Source organism: Berghia stephanieae, chromosome 4 (assembly GCF_034508935.2).
Source record: "Berghia stephanieae isolate SIO BIC M18660-M18661 chromosome 4, UCSD_Bste_1.3, whole genome shotgun sequence".
NCBI classification, from domain to species: Eukaryota; Metazoa; Mollusca; class Gastropoda; order Nudibranchia; family Aeolidiidae; genus Berghia; species Berghia stephanieae.
In genome coordinates this window covers 8,227,153-8,235,113 of record NC_088363.1, presented here as the reverse complement: position 1 = coordinate 8,235,113, position 7,961 = coordinate 8,227,153, and the positions used below count along the sequence as shown (strand labels likewise).

Sequence of the window (7,961 nt, the reverse complement as noted above, 5' to 3'; positions counted from 1 at the left end):
GAATTTCCCCGAGTAAATGAGGATAAAGATCACCCAGACCAGAGCATTTTGTTAGATCTAGTGTTACTAAATGTCAATAACTTTATTATCCAAAACAGACTTACCATATAATTTCCATCAGTCAACAAATGGGGTATAAGCGTGGTCCTCATTTACAAAAACAAGACTAGATATTATTGCTGTTGTGTTTCTGTTATTATTATTATTATTATTATTATTATTATTATTATTACTATTATTATTATTATTATTATTATTATTATTATTATTATTATTATTATTATTATTATTATTATTATTATTATTGGTTGTGGTTGTGGTATTACCATTGTATTTTTGTGGTTATTAATGGTATCATTTTATTTTTTGGTTCCATTTACCGTTTTTTTTCTTACTTTCATGTATGTTGTCATCAAATTGTATGAATGATTGGCGAAAGCCTAAGATTAAATGAACTTTGAAACTTTGAAACTTTTGCTTTGGAATTTAACACATACATTGTGTAACAAGCCGAGCAGGCAGACGTTGTGTTTTGTGCTCATAAATTGGATGTTTTCACTGTGCCTGCTCTCGTTGTATTTCCAACTGGATATTTATATCAATCAAACCGTGATACTTTGCTATTTTATACGACTGAGACATTTTGAATATCTATGAGAGAATAAAATGCACACAACGAATTTTAGTCTACAAAAAAAGGAATCAATGTTTACACTACTTGTCTTACGTGAGTTGTTTTTATCTTTTTCGGACTTTCAACGATTTTTGCTCGTGTCTAATTTACACTGCTGCCATTGATATCATTGTGGTATACATTTTATACCCCGTGTGGTGTCCGGGGTCCCTCAACTGAGAGGGTCAAGAATAGCCCAACGCCAAGCCAGCGTGTCGTAAAAGGCGACTAATGGTATGTGATTCCCCCATCTTTGAGTCACCTGGTCCTCCAGGTTGGGGGTTGGCAAAGGGTTAACACCCCTTTCCGTTAAACTCAAACCGATACAGAAACGCAGACAGACAAACCAAATCCTTTTTTTTTAGCTTGGGCGACCGAAGAGTTTCTGGAATTACAGAATTTATGAAGGACAACAGACAAAGCCAAAAGGACTCTGCTGACCCGATGACGTCTTCGCCAAATAAGCAGCTTCGAATTGCGTCGTGGAACGTTCGCACCATGTATGAAGCAGGAAAAAGCTCTCAAGTTGTGACTGAGATGAGAAGATACAGGCTACATATACTTGGAGTAAGCAAAACCCACTGGATACAATCCGGACAGAAACACCTCAAGTCTGGGGAGAAGATTTTATATTCAGGAGAGGGGACGGGATTCATACATAGGGAGTAGGAATAATTCTAAGCAAGTTTGCCCAGAAGTCACTGAGAGGATGGGAACAACACGGAGAAAGGGTCATCATGGCGTCCTTTACAACACGGAGTAAGAAGATCAGCATGAACACTGTACAGATCTACTGCCCCAACAAATGATGCAACAGATGAGGACAAAGATACATTTTATAGTCTGCTACACAAGTCATTGACAAGTTGCCAAGGAAAGACATCAACATATTGATGGGAGATGCTAATGCTAAAGTGGGACAGGATAACTATGTTATGAAGGTATCATGGGACGTCATGGCATGGGAGAAATGAACGATAATGGTGAGAGATTTGCAAATTTCTGTGCATTCAACAGTTTGGTGATTGGAGGATCATGTTCCCCCATAAGAGATCCACAAAGTAACTTGGGTCTCACCAGATGGTGTGACAGAGAATAATTTGATCATTTTTGTATCTCTCGAAGATTCAGCGTTCATTGGAAGATGTGACAGTACGGAGAGGGGCAGATGTTGGATCAGACCACCACCTGCTATTGGCAAAGCTTAAGCTCCAACTCAGAAAACATGGGACCAGATCACATACAAGAAGAAAATTCGAGTGAATGCACTTGATGGAGAAAAGAATGAGGAATTCAAACTACAATTGAGTAATAGATTCCAACCGCTTACTGAGTTCGAGGAGGACATAGATGTAGAGTCACATTGGGCAAAGATCAAGGAAGTCTACATAAAAACTTGCCACGAGGTATTGGGAGTAAAGAAATCGGAACATAAAGAATGAGTAAGTCCAACCACCTTGGACCTTATTGAAAAGAGGAGAACAAGGAATGAACAAGTGAACGCAAGCCGAACAAGGGCTTCAAGACTGAATGCACAAGAGCAGTATCAAGCCATAGCTAAGGAAGTCAAAAGATCTGTGAAGAAAGACAAGGAAGCATTCATGAACAGACTTGCAGAGAAAGCAGAAGCAGCAGCGACAGGAGGACACATGAGGATCCTTTATCAAACTACCTAGACACTTGCTGGAAAATATGGGAAACCAGAGGTACCAGTAAAAGACAAAGATGGGAAAACTTTTTTTGGAAAAGAGGCTCAATCTGAACGATGGAGGGAACATTTCAACTGCCTTCTGAACAGACCGCCACCAGACAACCAGCCAGAAATTTTGCCTGCAAGGAATGAGTTACCAATTAGCTGTGATCCACCATCGATAGCAGAGATTGTGGGTGCCATTAACAAGATGAAAAGGGGGAAAGCTGCTGGACCAGACCAGATTCCACCGGAGGCTCTAAAAGTTGATGCTGAAAGAAATGCTGAGGCCCTGCACCCACTGTTTGAGAGAATCTGGAATGACAGGATATTCACAAAGGATTGGAAGGAAGGACATCTTATCAAGCTTCCAAAGAAAGGGGACCTCAGTAATTGTAATAATTATCGAGGCATCACTCTTCTTTCTATCCCAGGAAAGGTTTTCAACCATATTGTTTTAGAGAGAATTAAGAGTGCAACAGATGCTAAACTGCGGGACGAACAGGCAGGTTGTCGGAAAAACCGTTCAACCACCGACCAGATTGCCTCTCTGCGAGTCATAGTGGAACAGTCTATAGAATGGAACACTCCTCTTATTGTCAACTTTCTGGATTACGAGAAGGCTTTCGACAGTATTGACAGAGCAACATTGAGGAAAATTCTGGCACATTATGGACTCCCTGAAAAGATAGTAAACCTCATTAAGGAAATGTATGAAGGATCAAGTTGCAGGGTTGTACATGAAGATCAGCTTACTGACAGCTTTGAAATCAAGACTGGTGTCAAGCGGGGATGCTTGCTCTCACCATTCCTGTTCATCCTTGCCATTGATTGGCTAATGAAGGAAACCTCCAAAGGGAGAAGAAATGGGATACAGTGGACCCCCTGGACACAGTTGGATGATCTGGCTCTTTTGCCCCACACCCAGGACCAGATGCAAGCAAAAACCACAATTATAAACAGCCTCTCGGAATCAATTGATCTAAGAATTCACCCTGAAAAGTCAAAGGTCTTGGGGATATGTACGCGTCAAAGGGAGCAGATCAAAGTAAAAGATCAGGAACTCGAAGATATAGACACTTTCTGCTATCTCGTAAGTATAATTGACAAGGATGGAGGCACGGAAGCAGAGGTGAAAGCACGAATAGGAAAGGCACAGGCTGTATTCACATCTTTGAACAGAGTTTGGAGACCTAAAGATATCTCCCTTCGACTAAAGCTTAGACTTTTCAACTCAAATGTGAAGTCTGTCCTACTGTATGGATGTGAAACTTGGAACGCATCACAGGCATGTATAAGGAGGGTACAGATTTTCGTAAACAGGTGCATGCGTAAGCTACTCAGAATAAAATGGATGGATAGAATAAAAAATGAAGAAGTATGGAAAAGAACACAGCAGAAACCAGTGGGAGAGGAAATAGGAAGAAGACGATGGAGGTGGATTGGACACACGCTTAGAAAGAACGACTCCACTATAACAAAGAAAGTATTGGACTGGAACCCTCAGGGCAGAAGATCAAGGGGAAGGCCACGAGGAACATGGAGAAGAATTAAAGAAGCTGATATACAGAGAAGTGGTAAGACCTGGAATGAGATTAAAAAGATAGCTCAGGATAGAGAAGGATGGAAACTGTTTGTCTGTGGCCTATACCCTGACCCAGGGTGAAAAAGGCAATGATGATGATGATACATTTTATATATTATGTAACTTTTGTATATTTACTTGTAACGTGCAATGAGCACCACAAAGTGATAAAAATGCGCGATATAAACGCCATGCATTATTATTATTATTATTATTATTATTATTATTATTATTATTATTATTATTATTATTATTATTATTATTATTATTATTATTATTATTATTATTATTATTATCATTATTATTATTATTATTATTATTATTATTATTATTATTATCATCATCATCATCATCATCATCATTATTATTACTATTACTATTATTATTATTATTATTATTATTATTATTATTATTATTATTATTATTATTATTATTATTATTATTATATTATTATTATTATTATTATTATTATTATATTATTATTATTATATATATTATTATTATTATTATTATTATTATTATTATTATTATTATTATTATTATTATTATTATTATTATTATTATTATTTCGATAGAGACATTATTTCTTCTTAAACGGTCCATTACAAATCAAACACCAAGATTTTTATTTCTTTACGAACTTGATCTTTAAGCAAGATTTTAAAAAGTACATCCTCCCCTCCGCTCGAGGCACCGGTAGATGGCCGTAGAACATAGATAATCCATCAAATAAACAACGTTTGGTGTCAGCAGGAGTCATCCACGCAGTCCAAAGTGATCAAATTGTGGCTTAATTATCTTGCCTAGGGAGGAAAAAATGAGAGTGCCTGAAATAGGGCTCGAACCCGGAAAGGTCACATTGTAATGTTTTAACCACTCGTCCCCTATTTCTTACACATTATATTGAGAGGTACAATAGTTAGATGTAAAATAAAGCTAGGAACAAACTCCAAATAGAAACAAGAAAATAGGTGAATATTTTGGAGACATTACTGCTTAATCCTTAAAAGTTGGAGTTCATATTTACTCTAACCTGAAGATAGAACCCGTAGTTTTAACCATTGATGCCCGGATCACATTACTTCTCTAACTGAAAACTTTCAGAAATTGTAATAGGCTTCAACAGTCAGGGCAACTTAGTAACTGGCTCTAAACTCTCGGAACAATGGCGGACACCCTTATGAAATATTTCTCTGACGAACATAAAAGTGTATCCAGAGGAGAAACACATTATAAATATGATCAGGTCTTGACTTTTATACATTCTGATCACATGACGTATGAAAAGATCTAGCCAGCATGAAGAATAAAAAGTACCCATTTTCTTTGTTTAGAACCAGGCGGCTCGCCGTTGCTGGACGACGTGACATCAGACTAGTGAATCCAATTGGATAAAGATGAATGCTGGGAGAAATAATTTCATTAAAAAATATCAGCCGCAGCGGTAAATGTTTCACTACAAACTTAAACACTAATTTTGTCTTAGAAGTTTAAGTTTAGATGCGTCTATGTGGTCTAGTTGTATGGCACTCGTCTTCGGATCGGAAGAGCCTGGGTTCAAGCTCCGCTCTGAGTGGCTCCTAGTTGATTCCTTGGAAAAGGCTCATTACGCATTTTCCCTCATCGTTCTTATGTGTAAAATGAGTACCTTAACGTCGTTGTCTATGTCAGAAAAAGTGTAATATCATCGAACAGGCGTCTGATGTTATCTTACAGATTGAGTTTTTTGATTGACTAGGGACCCCTGTAAAGCACTTTAAGCACATTTGGTGGATAATTCTCTCTATACTAAAAAGCTCAAGCTCTTTGTGCAAATATTCATATATTGACAAAATCAGTTTTTATTTTTTATTTTTTGACCAAATGCTCTTACTTTAATTATTATTCAAAACATGTGACCTTCACTTGTCAAAGAGTCTCAAATCTTTCACTTTCTCGCAGCAGCAGCTTTATGGTGTTGATGGTTGTTGTTTTTGTAGTAGTAGTAACAACAGCAGCAGTAGTAGAAGTAGTAGTAGTAGTAGTAGTAGTAGTAGTAGTAGTAGTAGTAGTAGTAGTAGTAGTGGTAGTAGAAGTAGTAGTAGTGGTAGTAGAAGTAGTAGTAGTAGAAGTAGTAGTAGTAGTAGTAGTAGTAGTGTAGTAGTAGTAGTAGTATAGTAGTAGTAGTAGTAGTGGTAGTAGAGTAGTAGTAGTAGAAGTAGTAGTGTAGTAGTAGTAGTAGTAGTAGTAGTAGTAGTAGTAGCAGTAGTAGTAGTAGTAGTAGTAGTAGTAGAATTAGTAACGGTAGTAGTAGTAGTAGTAGTAGGTGTAGTAGTAGTAGTAGTAGTAGTAGTAGTAGTAGTAGTAGTAGTAGTAGTAGTATAGTAGTATAGTATAGTAGTAGTAGTAGTAGTATAGTAGTATATAGTATATATATAATAATAATAATAATAATAATAATAATAATAATAATAATAATAGTATAAATAAGTAGTAGTAGTAGTAGTAGTAGTAGTAGTTTGTAGTAGTAGTAGTAGTAGTAGTAGTAGTAGTAGTAGTAGTAGTAGTAGTAGGAGTAGTAGTAGTAGTAGTAGTATCAGTAAGACGATTTGCATATTTATTTGGAGCTGCGTTAAAATACAATAATCATTGTTTTCTTGACAGACCAATGAAATATACAGACAACGCACCCAGAATGGAAGCTAAACGTTTCCTCTATCTTATTCAACAAGTTAATGTTAAGATTTGATGATTGAAGTCTGTAATGTATATTATGACACTATTCATATAAAAAGTTTCATAAAAATAAATCGAATCGAATGCCTTTGATCTTTTCCTTCGACATTTACTGCCAAGATAATCGTTATTGAACCTAGCAATTACTATAATCATTCTCCCACTTGGAGCGGTTTCATTTTCTTGATCAAAGGAAAACATTGATTGATTGAGGTGTTTTGTCGGATGGATCGCATTAAAAAAAAAAGGATCAATTCATATATCAGAATTCTTTTCAAATTCTGAATTTTTAACCCTATTCGCAATAATTATTCCCGTTCGAAATAGAGATTGTTATCTCACATCTACACGCCGACCAAAAGCATCACCTGATAAAGACAAGCCGGTTATAAAGCACATTGTTTAAAGCACATAGGTTAATTCTAAGACCAGGACTACCGCAATTTTTAAAAATGTTTTGTATGTTTGTTGTTTTTTTTTCTTTCTTTTTTTTCGGTTTGCTTTTATCTTTGTTTTTTTTTTTTTTTTTGTTTTACTCTTTTTAGTTGTTGTTTCTTTCTTTATTTTTTACCAGAAAAAAAAACATTTTACAACATCACAATATTTGAGTCTACGCCAAAATGTCATTTTAACGCTATAAAAAGACATTAATATTAATCTGTTTTGAGAAAATATGAAAGTATTTAGATTTCTTCAGTTCCTCTGGGTCAAATAATAAAATATAATCCAAAAAGACCGATGTTTAGTCTCAAAAGAATAACTGGAATAGCTTTTCAAAGTATAAAAAACAGCATCGACAAAGTTTCAGAGATAAATAAAGTAAAAATGTGACTCAAATAAAAGGAGACAACACTAAACAAATTAATCTTTTACTACATTTCTTTATCTCTCCATCCAATTGGCTCTGACACCTTTAGATTTGGATAATTATCAACTGTATCCCCACTACTATAATATCTTCACGGTTTGAGAATTAACTCCAGCTATTCTTTTCACGTCAGACTTGATATTAATTTTCTTCTCATTTCTGATTACTTAACTCAAGGAAACTAAGAAAATAAGACACAACTTATTTTCTATATTTAATTGAATTACCTATCATCGATGTCTTTTTGTACCGAAAACGTTATAAACCTGACCTTTTGTAACATCAAATCTATAGATTAAGATGAATCCCAACATGTCAAAAATGATCAAACCGAGAGATTATGAGAATTTATTATAGATAGATTGAATATATGGCCATTCTTGATAAGTGAAAGACATCCATCTTGTTCTGTGGAAGAAAAAATTTGGTT

The 7,961-nt window shown here is 35.5% G+C and overlaps 1 protein-coding gene across 1 annotated transcript in view; it reads right to left on the bottom strand.

Annotated features, from left to right (window-relative positions):
• The window catches only part of LOC144971921 (uncharacterized), a 10,886-nt gene extending 4,201 nt beyond the window's left edge, over window positions 1-6,685 (bottom strand). The window contains exon 1 of the mRNA XM_078913001.1: window positions 6,618-6,685. The gene's annotated coding sequence lies outside the window, so the exon portion shown is untranslated. The remainder of the gene's footprint in view (window positions 1-6,617) is intronic.
• Window positions 6,686-7,961: the final 1,276 nt, after the last annotated feature.